At 45.2% G+C, this 14844-nt stretch overlaps 1 protein-coding gene across 1 annotated transcript in view; it reads left to right on the top strand.

The window, feature by feature from the left end:
* LOC122805962 (zinc finger CCCH domain-containing protein 11A-like) overlaps positions 1–14844 on the top strand; it is a 1052395-nt gene that overhangs the window by 837159 nt on the left and 200392 nt on the right. The window lies entirely within an intron of this gene.

Below are 14844 nucleotides of genomic sequence, written 5' to 3'. Positions count from 1 at the left end.
AGGGCACCTGGCATCTGTGGCAAGAAACACTGAAGAAGATGGCGTCGGCCGATGCCTTTATACTCCAGAGCCGTCAGAGAGGAGGCGACACCAGCCATCGCCAGACCCAGACTTTGGAATTCGGCCGACCGAGGGCTGCCTGAGGCAGGACAACCCATATGTTATGACTGCAGTTGCATATCTATCGGACATCTACATTTATGGTAGGTACAAAACTGTACTTTCATCGTGTTACACTGCTGCAGTCATTACACTTGGGTTCCCCAGTCGGCCCGAGTTCCAAAGTCTTGGTCCGGCGTTGGTTGCTGTCGCCTCCTGCCTGACGTCAGTGCGACAGGGGTATATAAAATGTAGCAGACTCCATTTTCTTCAGTCTTTCTTGCCACGCAGTGCCCGAAGCAAAAGCAGTTCGCCGGTCGGCCGTCTCCTGAGATTTTCATTCTGAATCCAGAACCAAAGTCTTCTACAAAGCTAAGTACCCCGTTAGAAACTTTTCTTGCCTCAGACCGATGTCAGTAAAAGTTAATAACTGTATTTCTTGTGGGAAGCAAATACCTCATAAGGATTTCCATTCCTATTGTATCCCATGCCTAGGCCCTGACCACAACGTCACTGGTTGTCGGTTTTGTGCTAGGTTTAACAAGCGCACTATTAAATGTCGGTTTGATTTTGCCCGACATTGTTTTGGAAGAAAATTCAATTATACCATGCAGTCGGAACTTCCGACGACTGGAATGCACAAAAAGCGCAAAGACAAGGATAGGCATCCGAGGCCCAAAACTGACGACAAAGCCTCTTCTAGGCCAGTCACCGGTTCTCCGGTTTTCAGCGAGGCGCCTTCGCAGCCCCTGACGAACGCTTCTGTAGAACCACAAGCCGCCTGTGACTCCCATGTGGAGATGGCTGGGCCTTCGGACGCACAAGCTCTTCAGCCTACCGAGACTAACCTTTCGGAGGGATCTGGAGTAGCTGAGCAACCCACAGCTACAGAGGGTGTCTTCAGACCTACTCAGTTAAGCATTAAAGCCTCAGCTAAGTCTAAGCCTCCTTTAAAGTCAAAGAAACAAATACAGCATTCTCCAGGACAGGCCTCCATGCCTAAGAAACAAATGCTCAAAATGGCCGAAGACCTAATTACTCTGATCAGGGGGTCCCATCCCCCTCCTGATAAAACGCCTAGACAGGATGCAGATTATGACTCATCCGACCAGGTGTCCGTCTCTTCTGATTCATCCTCAGACCTAGGATACTCTTTACCCCCTTATGAGGATTCTGATGCTGAGGAATCAATTCCATCAGCCTCACCGCCTGAGGACTACTCCTTTGGGGAAACCCTGCATACCATAAGGGAGCATTTCCACTGGGAAGGCCAGGATTACTCAGAATCCAAGAAAAGGCTCAGAGACTTCCTTTTATTACCTCAACACAGACCCCTTGCTATTCCGCCAGTGTTAGATATTGTGGATGATGTGTATACTGAATCCAGCTTAAATCCTGATTCCTTACCTCCAGCCCCTGTTAAACCTGACAGATACTACAGAGTCCCTGACTCATATAAATTTCTGTATAAAAGCCCTGTAGTTGACCCTGAAACTATTTCTCAGGGACCCAAAGGAGTTAAGGCCTCATCAGCCAGGAATCCAGTTCCCTCTGGCAGAGATTCCAGAGCATTAGACAGATGGGGAAAGAAAGTATATACGTCTGCAACTTTAGCAATGAGAGCCTTAAATTGCCAGTTTCACATGCAAAAATATCAGCAATTTTTACTGTCTCAGCTAAAACAAAAAATGCTTCCAGAATCAGATCCTCCTAATTTTAAAGAAATACAGGATTTATTGCATGCAGCTGAACAAGTGGGAAAGCATACCTTGCAATGTGGTTTTGATTCTCTAGAGGCCTCCTGCAGAGCAGCAGTTACAGGCTCTGTCATTAGAAGACATGCTTGGTTAAAAGAACATACGTTACCAAAAAAAAAAAGGGGTTGGGAGGGTGGCCTAATGGTTAAGGTGTTTGCCTTACAAACACAAGGTGCAAGGTTTGAGTCTCACAAGGGATAACTGGCTAGGCTTAAAATGGCTCACAAGGGCAGTTAGCTTAGTACTAAACTATGAACTATGAACCAGATCATGTTAAAGAAAAATTATTGGATGCACCTTTGCAGCAGGATGTGTTATTTGGAGTTAAGGCAGAAGAGGTATTAAAGAAAATGGACGATAAGGCAAAATCTATGCAAACGGTGAAGGATTTCTTACAGGTTCAGCCTCCTAGATTTAGCAGAAACTGGCCAACTAAGAATTGGTCCTTTCCAATTACAGACAGACCTCAAAGGGGAAGATACAGACGTCCAAGAGGTAGAGGTCAAACACAAGGTCCTTACAGGCCTCGACAATGGGTTGCATCAGGCCAGAAAGGAGGGGAAGACAGGCCCCAACCATGTAAAAAGCAGCTCCAATAACTTCCCACTGCAGCTGCCAAACAAATCCTTCTTGGCAGCCCCCTTGGGAGGAAAACTGGCACTCTTCTACCACAATTGGCAAATGATCACTAAAGACAAATGGGTTCTCAACATTGTATTTCAAGGTTACAGGTTCACTTTCACACTCTGCCAAGGTTAAAAGGAATGCCAAATCTGCCACCAAATCAATGGGCCGAGGCTCAAAAACAAATTACAGCACTCATGGATATGAGAGCTATTCAAAAGTTACCATCACAGGAGCAAGGACAAGGATTTTACTCAAGACTTTTTCTGGTACCCAGAAAGGACAAAGCCTGGAGGCCCATTCTGGATCTTTCATCTCTAAACACTTACCTGGATGTTCCGAAATTCAAAATGTTGACATTACAGCAGCTTCTTCCCATGCTTGGCTCATGACTTTGGACCTCAAAGATGCATACTTGCATGTCCCTATCAGACAAAACTGCAGAAGATACCTCAGATTCATAGCTGGTTCAATGCACTACCAATTCTCTGCACTGCCCTTTGGCTTATCTACTGCGCCCAGGGTCTTCACAAAATGCCTGGCACCAGTAATTGCATTTTTCAGACAGAAAGGAATTCAAATTTATCCGTACCTGGACGACTGCCTGATTCAAGCAGAGAGCAAGGACATTCTTCTAAAGCATCTGGCGTTTGTAAAAAAGTTAAGTTGCCTGGGGTATACAGTAAACGAAAAGAAATCAAAACTAGTGCCCTCACAAGAGATTATATTCCTGGGTGCCAGCTTGAACACAATGGCCCAGATGGCTTATCTCACGCCAGACAAACAAGGACAACTGACTCAATACTTTCAATTCTTGGCAACAAAGACCCAACTCCCTGCAAGAAAAATTCTGCAGGCTTTGGGTTACATGGCATCCTGCATACTACTAATTCTATATGCCAGACTGCATATGAGGAAACTACAATGGTACCTAAAGAATGTATGGTCTCAACACTGTCAAAGTTTGGAAACAGTTATACCACTAATCCCTTGCCTTCAACAGGAGTTTCAATGGTGGGATCAAGCTTGTCACCTCAATAAGGGACATCCTTTTACACAACCCACAGCCAGGCAAACACTGACAACAGATGCATTGTATTACGCCTGGGGAGCACACATGGCAGGCAAATGTATTCAGGGCACATGGCCCACAGAACAAAGGCATCTTCACATCAATCAAAAAGAGATGCTAACTGTACAAAATGAGCTTATAGCTTTCAAGGACCTGCTGCATCCAGGACAACTACTACTAAAGCAGACAACACCACAGTTATGTGGTACATAAACAAGCAAGGGGGCACTCACTCCTACCCCCTATGCAGACAAGCTATGACCTTATGGAACACAGCTATAAACCTTCAAGTTCATCTGCAAGCGCAGTTCCTGCCAGGAGAGAAAAACACACTGGCAGACGACTTAAGCAGAAACATCATGGATCCCCACAAATGGGAGATGAATCCACAAGTATTCAGAATGATAACACAGAAATGGTGGAGCCCGGACATAGATCTGTTTGCATCCCAAGTAAACTGCCAGCTACAAAAAGTCTGCACAAGGAGTTACCATCCACAAGCATGGAAAGTGGATGCCCTCTCATTCAGCTGGGAGAACCAACAAGTATACGCTTTCCCACCACTACCTCTCCTGCCAAAGGTACTCATAAAAGCCAGGCAGGAAGAGCCAAAGATGATCCTGATTGCACCAGACTGGCCACGCCAGCACTGGTACCCAATCTTAAGGAGCTTAGCACAAGAACCACCCTGGATTTTGCCTCAAATCCCACATCTGCTGACTCAGCACAATAAACAAATACTACACAGCCAGCTAAAGACCTTAAACCTAGCTGCATGGAAGATTCCTTAGTCAAGCAAGCAATGCCTCTCTCCAAAGCTGTATTAGATGTCATTCTGGAGGCCAGAAGGCCTAGTACCAGGAAAGCCTATTCGGATAAATGGAAGAGATTCTGTGCCTGGAACCAAGCTCACAGCCTTGACCCTCTTGTCCCAAACATTCCACAGATACTACAATACTTAACAGATGCTGGACAAAGGACTCTCCTTCTCATCCATCAAGATCCAGGCCTCTGCCATCTCTGCTCATTACATCATGGATCCACCAATTTTCTCTATTCCTCTGTTAAAACAGTACCTCAGAGGAGCTAAAAACATAAGACCGCCCCGTAGAGCACCTACTCCAACTTGAGACCTCAACTTTGTTTTGGAGAAGCTGACTTTACCTCCTTTTGAGCCAGCCAACACAGCAGAATTAAAATATATCTCTTGGAAAACTGCTCTGCTCCTGGCAAAACATCAGCACGAAGAGTTTCAGAATTACAGGCACTAATGACAGTGGAACCTTTCCTCATTTTCCACCAGGACAGGGTGTCTTTACGAACTAACCCTACTTTTATGCCAAAGGTGGTATCCTGTGTGGCTCTAAACCAAACTATTCACCTGCCAACTTTTTATCCTAAACCACAGAATATAAGGGAGAGACTACTGCACTCTTTGGACATTCACAAGCAGTTACGCTTCTACTTGGAAAAAACCAAAGCTTTCAGAAAATCTGAGCAATTATTGGTAGCATATGCTGTAGGAGCACAGGGAAAAGCCATTTCAAAACAGACTATTTCAAAATGGATAGGACATTGTATACGTTTCTGCTACACATACCATGGAAAACCTGTATCTAGCAGCATTAGATCTCACTTCACCAGGGCAACAGCCACTTCAGCTGCCTACCTCAGGGGAGTACCTACCAAGGATATTTTGGAAGCAGCAACTTGGAGTTCTGTACACACCTTCACCAAGCATTACCATCTGCCTCTATACTCTAAATCCAGAGTTGGCTTCGCCACTGCAGTGCTGCAGGGCCTTTTAGCCACCCCTAATGCCTTATAGGACCAGCCACCCTTCCTCAGCTTTGGGATTCTACCCAAGTGTAATGACTGCAGCAGTGTAACACGATGAACATAGTACAGTTTTGTACCTACCATAAATGTAGATGTTCGAGTGTAGACACTGCTGCAGTCCAGGTTACCCTCCCTCCTTCCCCTCTTACTGGCTGGTACGTACCTGTGTCTTCTACCCTTACTACCTATGGGGAGTATTTGCTGGTAGCTGTAAGTTGTTTTTTGCTTTTCTTATGTATGTTTTATTAGCAATTGGAATTGCCTACATATTTAGAGGCACCTGACATCTGGAGAAAGAAAAACTGAAGAAAATGGCATCAGCTGCATCTTGTATACCCCCTGTCGCACTGACGTCAGGGAGGAGGTGACGGCAACTGATGCCGGACCAAGACCTTGGAACTCGGGCCAACTGGGGAACCGCCTGACGGCAGGATAACCCAAGTGTAATGACTGCAGCAGTGTCTACACTCGAACATCTACATTTATGGTAGGTACAAAACTGTACTTTCTTCTTCCTTGTCCCCTCTCACAGAAAGACGTGATGAAGAAACAAAAGACAAAACATCCCAACATCCATCTTCTCCTTAGTCGGATTGGGATGCCTTTTCCCAGGGTCTGATTAAGCCCTTGATGGCTTTGAAGCCTACTTCATGCCTTACTCTGCCTTCTTACACTTCTTCTGTGGTCAGTCTGCTGGGTCTCGGGTGCTTGACTCTGATGATTCTTCCTCTGATGATGATTCCCTGGCATATTCCACCCAAATTACTTCACCTCTGGAATATGCATCCTTTGAGGAGGAATCCAGTGGAGGGGATTCCCCTCATGAAGAAACTTCTTTTGGCGAGACTGTTAATAAAATGAGGGAGTTCTTCAAATTGGATTTTTCCCAGATTTCTGAAGAACAGAAGAGGTATTATGACCTCCTTTAGATGGAAGTTCTCTCTCCCTCTGCAGTTGTTTCAGTCCTTTCAGCTTTCCTTGACGTGTTTGCTTCCTCCTCTAAAACTCCAGACACTCAGGCCCCACTCCCAAGAGGCCTGACAGATTTTGTAAGGTACCAGGTGACTGCAAGTTTCTCTATAAATGTCCAGGTGGGTCTCCATAGCTTCAGATAAGTCTTCCCGGTTATCTTCTGCCAAGCTTTTTCCATGTGATAAAGAGAGCAAGATTCTTGAGAGATTGGGTAAAAAGGTATATGGCTCTTCCACTTTAGCTATCAGAGCTATTAACTATCAGACTCACATGTCTAGGTATTCCTTAGCTTTGCTTTCTCAAGCTTCACAGGCCTTAACTTGTTTGCCAGGCTCTTAGATTAAAACACAGGTCATGTCACTTTTGGCTGCATCCTGTCAAGTAGCTAGACATTCCATTACATGCATCTATGATGCTTTTGTGGCATCATCTAGAGCTGCAGCTTCTGCCTCTGTGCTTAGGAGGCATTCATGGCTGAGACTTCAGTCATTACCAGATAATATTAAGGCAAAGTTACTAGATGCTCCCCTGGGCAAGTTCTGCCGTATTTGGTTCAGCAGCTGCAGACTTATTTAAGGCTCTGCAAGAAAAAGGGAAGGAGCTTCAAGATCTCAAACACCGGTTTGTTTTACTGGTCGCTAAATTTTCATAGAAACTTCCCTGTCAAGACCTCTTTTGTTAGGAGACCTTGATGGTCACCGTGTTACACTGCTGCAGTCATTACACTTGGGTTATCCTGCCGTCAGGCAGTCGGCCAGAGTTCCAAAGTCTTGGTCCGGCGTCGGTTGCTGTCGCTTCTTCCCTGACGTCAATGCACCAGGGGTATATAAGATGCATCCGACGCCATTTTCTTCAGTCTTTCTTGCCGCACGGTGCCCAAAGCAGAAGCAGTTCGCAAGTGCCGGTCGGGCGACTCCTGAGATTTTCGAAGTCGAATTTCAGATCCGAAGTCTTCAATAAAGCTAAGTACCCCATTGGGGAAACTTTTTTTCTTGCCTCAGACCGATGTCAGAAAAAGTTAACAGTTGTATTTCTTGTGGGAAGCAAATACCTCATAAGGACTTCCACTCTTACTGTATTCCATGCCTAGGCCCTGATCACGACGTCACTAGTTGTCGGTTTTGTGCTAGATTTAACAAACCCACTATAAAAAGACATTTTGATTTTGCTTTGCATTACTTTGGCTGAAGGTTCAATTATACTATGCCGTCGGATCAACCGATGACCTCAATACCGAAAAAACGCAAAGACAAGGAGGCATCCGAGGTCCAAAACCGACGACGAAACCTCTTCTAGGCCAGTCGCAAGTTCGCCGGTTCTCAGTGAGGTGCTTACGCAGCCCCTGACACCCACTACCTCAGAGCCACAGGCTGCTTCTGACTCCCACGTGGAGACAACTAGGCCTCTGGAAACTGAAGGTATTGGGCCTATGGAAACTAATCCCTCAGATGGGTCCGGAGCCGCTGAGCAGGCATCGGCTTCTGAGGGTGTTTTCAAACCTTCACAACTTACCATTAAAACAGCCAAGGCAAAGGTACCATTAAAGAATAAGAAACAAGTACAGCATTCTCCTGGACAGTCCTCCATGCCTAAGAAACAGATGCTTAAAATGGCCGAAGACGTCATTACTCTAAACAGGGGTTCCCATCCCCCTCCTGAGAAAAAGCCTAGGCAGGATACAGACTATGATTCCTCTGATCAGGTTTCCATTTCCTCTGATTCCTCTTCAGACCAGGGATACTCTCTACCCCCCTATGAGGACTCTGATGCTGAAGAATCTATCCCTTCAGCCTCTCCTCCTGAGGATTATTCTTTTGGGGAAACTTTACATACCATGAGGGAGCATTTCCATTGGGAAAGTCAGGATTACTCAGAATCCAAGAAAAGGCTCAGGGATTTCCTTTTATTGCCTCAGCACAGGCCGCTGGCTATTCTGCCTGTGTTAGACATTGTGGATGATGTGTTCTGTGAATCCAGCTTATCTCCTGATTGTTTGCCCCCTGCTCCAGCCAAGCCAGACAGGTATTATAGAGTCCCTGACTCTCACAAGTTTCTTTACAAAAACCCTTCTGCTGATCCAGAAACTATTTCCCAGGGTCCAAAAGGGGTTAAGGCTTCCATTGCAAAAAATCCAGTACCCTCTGACAGAGATTCCAGAGCTTTGGCTATATGGGGGAAGAAAGTATACACTTCTGCAACTTTAGCAGTAAGAGCTTTAAATTGCCAATTTCACATGCTTAAATACCAACAATATTTAATGGCTCAGTTAAAACAGAAAATGCTTGCAAGCTCAGAAGCTCCTGATTGTAAAGAAATGCAGGATTTATTGCATGCAGTTGAACAGGTGGGAAAACATACTCTGCAATGTGGTTTTGATTCTTTAGAGGCCTCTTGTAGAGCTGCAGTTACAGGTTCTGTGATTCGAAGACATGCTTGGTTAAAACAACAGAGTTTACCTGATCATGTTAAGGCAAAATTATTGGATGCTCCTTTACAGCATGATACCTTGTTTGGTGTTAAGGCAGAAGAGGTGCTAAAGAAAATGGAGGATAAATATAAATCTATGCAAACAGTCAAGGATTTCTTACATGTACAGCCACCTCGGTTTAGCAGAAATTGGCCAACAAAGAATTGGTCCTTTCCAGTGTCAGACAAGCCACAGAGAGGCAGATACAGACGGCCAAGAGGCAGATCTCAACCCCAAGGCTCAAACAGACAACGACAGTGGGGCACCTCAACCCCAAAAGGATGTGAGGACAAGTCTCAACCTTACAGGAAACAGTCACAATGACTTTCCCCTTTGTACGCCAAGCACGTCCCTTTTGGAGGCCCCCTTAGGGGGAAAACTAGCACTTTTTTTCTCAAAACTGGCAAACCATCACCCAGGACAAATGGGTTCTGAATATTGTGTCTCAAGGTTACAGGTTCCACTTTCATACTTTACCAAGGCTAAAAGGAATGCCAGACCTGCCACAAAATCAATGGGCAGAGGCACAAAGACAAATTTCTGCCCTCATGGACATGAGAGCTATTCAAAAAGTACCACAAGATGAACAAGGACAAGGATTTTACTCGACTCTTCCTGGTGCCCAGAAAGGACAAGGCCTGGAGGCCCATACTAGACCTTTCAATTCAGAATACTTACCTGGATATTCCAAAATTCAAAATGTTGACATTACAGCAGCTTATACCCATGCTGGGCAAGAAGGCTTGGCTTGTTACTCTGGACCTCAGAGAGGCATACCTGCATGTCCCTATCAGACAAAATTGCAGAAGATACCTCAGATTCAAAGCTGGTACAATGCACTACCAATTCTCTGCACTGCCCTTTGGCTTATCTGCTGCGCCCAAGGTCTTCACAAAGTGCCTGGCACCAGTAATTGCATTTTGCAGACAAAAAGGAATTCAAATATATCCATACCTGGATGACTGCCTCATTCAAGCAGAGACAAAGGACATTCTTCTACAGCATCTGGCGTTTGTAAAAAGTTTGCTAATTTCTCTAGGGTACACAGTAAATGAAAAGAAGTCAAAACTAGTGCCCTCGCAACAGATTATATTCCTGGGTGCCAGCTTAAATACAACGGCCCAGATGGCTTACCTCACACCAGACAAACAAGTGCAACTAACTCAATATTTTCAATTACTGGCAAAAATGTCCCATCTCCCTGCAAGAAAAATTCTGCAGGCCCTGGGATTCATGGCATCCTACATACTACTAATACCATATGCCAGATTGCATATGAGGAAATTACAATGGTACCTAAAATGTGTTTGGACTCAACACTCTCACAGTTTAGAAGCAGTAATACCAATGATTCCCTGCCTACAGCAGGAGTTTCGATGGTGGGCACAGGCATGTCACCTAAACAAGGGTCAGCCTTTTACCCAACCCACAGCCAGGCAAACTCTAACAACAGATGCTTTGGATTACGCCTGGGGAGCACACATGGCAGGAAAATGCATTCAGGGCAAGTGGACCACAGACCAGATGCATCTTCACATCAATCAAAAATAGATGTTGGCTGTTCAAAATGCCCTAACAGCTTTCAAGGACCTTCTGCATCCAGGACAATTATTACTAAAGACAGAGACAACACCACAGTAATGTGGTACTTAAAAAAGCAAGGGGGCACTCATTCTTATTCCCTATGCAGGCAAGCCATGACCTTGTGGAACACAGCTCTAACGTATCAAGTTCACCTGCAAGCACAATTCCTGCCAGGAAAGAAAAATACTCTGACAGATGATCTAAGCAGAAATATCATGGACCCTCACGAATGTAAATTAAATCCACAAATCTTCAGCATGGTAACGCAAAAATGGGGATGCCCAGACATAGATCTTTTTGCCTCCCCACTGAATTACCAACTACAACAATTCTGCACAAGGACTTATCACAAGCAAGCATGGAAAGTGGATGCTCTTTTGTTCAGCTGGAAAATCCTAAAAGTATATGCCTTCCCGCCACTGCCTCTCCTTTCAAAGGTACTCCTAAAAGCCAGACAAGAAAAACCACAGATGATCCTGATTGCTCCAGACTGGCCACGCCAACAATGGTACCCTATCTTAAGGAACTTGGCTCAAGGCCCACCATGGATTTTGCCTCAAATTCCACACCTTCTGACTCAACAAAACAATCAGATCCAGAACGGTCAGCTCAAAACCCTAAACCTGGCTGCATGGCAGATGCATTAGTCAAACAGGCAACACCTCTCTCTAAAGCTGTTATGGATGTCATTTTGGAGGCCAGGAGGCTTAGCACCAGGAAAGCTTACTCAGAAAAATGGTAGAGATTCTGCGCCTGGAACCAGGCTCAAAGCCTTGACCCTCTTGTTCCAAACATTCCTCAGATTTTACAATACTTAACTGAGATGCTGGACAGAGGCCTATCCTTCTCATCAATTAAGATCCACGCCTCTGCCATTTCAACACATTACAACACTGATCCTCCTTTATTCTCTCATCCCTTGATAAAGCAGTACCTCAGAGGGGCTAAAAACATAAGACCACCCCGGAGAGCACCAACACCAATTTGAGACCTCAATTTTGTTTTGGAAAAACTGACCCTACCACATTTTGAGCCAGCCATTACAGCCGAGCTAAAATTTTTATCATGGAAAACAGCTGTGTTCCTGGCAGTAACTTCAGCATGAAGAGTCTCAGAGCTACAGGCATTAATGGCAGTCGAACCTTGTATAATTTTTCATCAGGACAGGGTTTCTTTATGCCAAAGGTGATATCTAGTGTGGCTCTTAACTAAACCATCTATTTGCCAACTTTTTATCCAAATCCCCCAGAATAAAGGGGAGAAACTTCTGCATTCTTTGGACATACACAGGCAGCTACGCTTCTACTTGGACAAAACAAAAGCTTTCAGGAAAACTGAGCAACTGTTTGTAGCATATGCTGCAGGATCACAGGGCAAGGCTATCTCAAAGCAGACTATATCCAAATGGATAGGACACTGTATTCGTTACTGCTACACACAGCATGGAAAATCAGTCCCAAATACCATTAGGCCACATTCCACCAGGGCAACTGCCACTTCAACAGCCTTTCTCAGAGGAGTACCTACCAAGGAAATTCTGGAGGCTGCAACTTGGAGTTCAGTGCACACCTTTACCAAGCATTACCACCTGCCTCTTTACTCTAAATCCAGAGCAGGATTTGCCACTGCAGTTCTGCAGGGCCTCATAGCCAATCTTAACTCTTTATAGACCAGACACCCAACCTTAGCTTTGAGATTCTACCCAAGTGTAATGACTGCAGCAGTGTAACACGATGAACATAGTACAGTTTTGTACCTACCATAAATGTAGATGTTCGAGTGTTCACACTGCTGCAGTCCAGGTTACCCTCCCTCCATCCCCTCTGAACTAGCTGGACTTATCTATACCTTTCTATCCTATACAACCTTTGTGATGTATTTGCTTGTAACTGAAGGTATTGTTTTTATTTTATATGTATATTTTTTATTAGCAATATGTATTGCCTACCTATTGGGGGCACCTGACATCTGGGGCAAGAAAAACTGAAGAAAATGGCGTTGGATGCATCTTATGTACCCCTGGCACACTGACGTCAGGGAAGAAATGACAGCAACCAATGCCGGACCAAGACTTTGGAACTCTGGCCGACTGCGGGACCGCCTGACGGTAGGATAACCCAAGTGTAATGACTGTAGCAGTGTGAACACTCGAACATCTACATTTATGGTAGGTACAAAACTGTACTTTCTTCCTCTGCTTCCTGTTTTGCTCCTAGGTCTATGAAGTTTACTAGAAGACCCCCTCAATCGAAAACATCTTCATTCCCTACTTCTTATCAGTCCTTTCAGGCCAGGCCCAGTTCTCTGTGACTGCCAACTTTCCCTTCGAAGTCATACACCTCTTTTCTCTTCACCTTTCTTTCTTTTCCAGCCTGGACAATGATCACTCAGGATGTCTGGGTCCTATCCATTATCCTAAAAGGCTATTTTATGACTTGGAAGAATCTCCCTCCTTCATGGGAATTCCACAGCCTCTTCTCCAGTCAGTTGCAACTGTTTCCAGAACATGTTCATCGTGCATACAGCTACAGTCATAACAGATGGGTTATCCTGCCATCAGGCGGGTCCTCGGTCGGCCGAATTCCAAAGTCTAGGTCCGGCGTCGGTTGTCATCGCTTCCTCCCTGACATCAGTGCGGCAGGGGTAGAAAAGAGGCAGCCAACGCCATTTTCTTCAGTCTTTCTTGCCGTGCGGTGCCCGAAGCAGTTCACAATTGCCGTTCGGCCAGCTCCTGAGATTTACGAAAGTATTTCAGCTGAAGTCTTCTTGAAAGCTAAGTACCCCGTTGGGGAAACTTTTCTTGCCTCAGACCGATGTCAGACAAAGTTAATAATTGCATTTCGTGTGGGAAGCAAATACCGCATAAGGATTTCCACTCTTACTGTATACCTTGCTTAGGCCTAGACCACGACGTCTCGGCCTGCCGTTTTTGTGCTAGATTCAACAAACACACTATTAAGCGTCGGGCGGAGTTCGCCCTTCACTTTTTTGGCAAACAATTTAATTATATTATGTCGTCGGATAGTCCGACTCCAGTTTTGAGCAAAAAATGCAAAGATAAGGACCGGCATACGAGGGCCGCACCACCTACTGATACCACGCTAAGGCTGACTACCGGTTCTCCGGTACTCAGCGAGGTGCCTACGCAGCCCCTGAGTACCGATGACAATGCATTACCGGTGTCTTCAGTACCCGAGGTCGCAGGCTCCTCGGCCCCCATTCCTACTACAGATACCGACGCAACTCCTGGCAGGGAAACTCAGAATTTAGACAGGCCTGCCATTTCTCAAGGGGTCTTCAAGCCTTCCTCCTTCTCTATTAAAGCCTTCACTAAATCTAAAACAGCCATGAAAACCAAAAAACAGGTTCCTCAGACACCCTCTCAAGGAACCATGCCTAAAAAACAGATGCTTAAAATGGCTGAGGATTTGATTACTCTTATCAGGGGTTCTCAACCCCCCTCTGACAAAAGGCCCATCTTAGAGGAAGACTACCCTTCCTCAGATCAAGCTTCTATTACCTCAGAACTATCTGAGGACCAGGATTGTGCCTATTCTCCATTTGAAGACTCTGATGCAGAGGAGTCTTTTCCCTCGGTCTCCCCCCCTGAGGACTTCTCTTTTGGGGAAACCCTGCATACATTGAGGGAACACTTTCACTGGGAAGGCCAAGATTACTCAGATTCCAAGAAAAGGCTCAGGGAATTTCTTCTGCTCTCCCAGCATAGGCCTCTGGCTATCCCTCCTGTTTTAGATATATTGGATGATGTGTACACAGAAGCCAGCCTTAATCCTGATTCTTTGCCTCCAGCTCCTGTTAAACCAGACAGGTATTACCGGGTTCCTGATTCTCACCAGTTCCCATATAAAAGCCATACTGCTGACCCAGAAACGATTTCACAGGGTCCCAAGGGAATTAAGGCCTCTACTGCTAAAAACCCATTACCTTCAGAGAGAGATTCCAGATCTTTAGAAAGGTGGGGGAAAAAGGTGTACACCTCGGCCACTTTAACCATGAGGGCATTAAACTGTCAGTTCCATATGTTTAAGTATCAACAGTTTTTGATATCTCAGCTGAAAAGCAAGATGACACAACCAGAACAACCACATTTAAAAGAGTTGCAGGATTTGTTGCATGGTGCAGAGCAAGTGGGTAAACATACCTTGCAGTGTGGTTTTGATGCTTTAGAGGTCTAATGTAGAGCTGCTGTTACGGGGTCTGTTATACGTAGGCATGCTTGGCTCAAAGAGCAAACCTTACCAGATCATGTCAAAGCTGAATTATTAGATGCACCTCTTCAAAAAGATGTATTGTTTGGTGTTAAAGCAGAGGAGGTGCTAAACAAAATGGAGAAAAAAGAGAAATTAATGCAAACTGTGAAAGATTTCCTGCATGCACAGCCTCCATGTTTCAGCAGAAACTGGCCTTCA

This window comes from Protopterus annectens, chromosome 7.part0 (genome assembly GCF_019279795.1).
Source record: "Protopterus annectens isolate FY-2018-M chromosome 7.part0, PAN1.0, whole genome shotgun sequence".
Classification (NCBI taxonomy): Eukaryota; Metazoa; Chordata; order Ceratodontiformes; family Protopteridae; genus Protopterus; species Protopterus annectens.
Note: the sequence above shows the minus strand (reverse complement) of the source record. Positions and strands in the feature narration are given on the sequence as shown.